Source organism: Neophocaena asiaeorientalis, unplaced genomic scaffold, assembly GCF_003031525.2.
Source record: "Neophocaena asiaeorientalis asiaeorientalis breed wild unplaced genomic scaffold, Neophocaena_asiaeorientalis_V1.1 scaffold254, whole genome shotgun sequence".
Taxonomy (NCBI): domain Eukaryota; kingdom Metazoa; phylum Chordata; class Mammalia; order Artiodactyla; family Phocoenidae; genus Neophocaena; species Neophocaena asiaeorientalis.
In genome coordinates this window covers 3,643,549-3,643,799 of record NW_020174705.1, presented here as the reverse complement: position 1 = coordinate 3,643,799, position 251 = coordinate 3,643,549, and the positions used below count along the sequence as shown (strand labels likewise).

Sequence of the window (251 nt, the reverse complement as noted above, 5' to 3'; positions counted from 1 at the left end):
GCAGGCGGGCGAGTCGCGACGTTTGTAAATTGCAAACAGACCCACGTGGTTCTGCAGCAGTCCCGGCCATGCTTGGTGCTGGTGGCTTTCCCCCCCCTCGATTCCTCCTCCCCCCTCCTGCGGCGGCTTCCTTCCTCTCCCTCCTTCATCGCTCTCTCTGGGCGCCCCCTGCAAGGGGGTCTGAGGGGCCCGGGGCGCGCGTGGGGCCGCGGTGCGGACGGCTACAATGCAGCTAAGCCGCGGCTCCAAGC

The 251-nt window shown here is 68.1% G+C and overlaps 1 protein-coding gene across 1 annotated transcript in view; it reads left to right on the top strand.

Annotated features, from left to right (window-relative positions):
- TFAP4 (transcription factor AP-4) overlaps positions 1-251 on the top strand; it is an 11,173-nt gene that overhangs the window by 170 nt on the left and 10,752 nt on the right. The gene's annotated exons all lie outside the window — the stretch shown is intronic.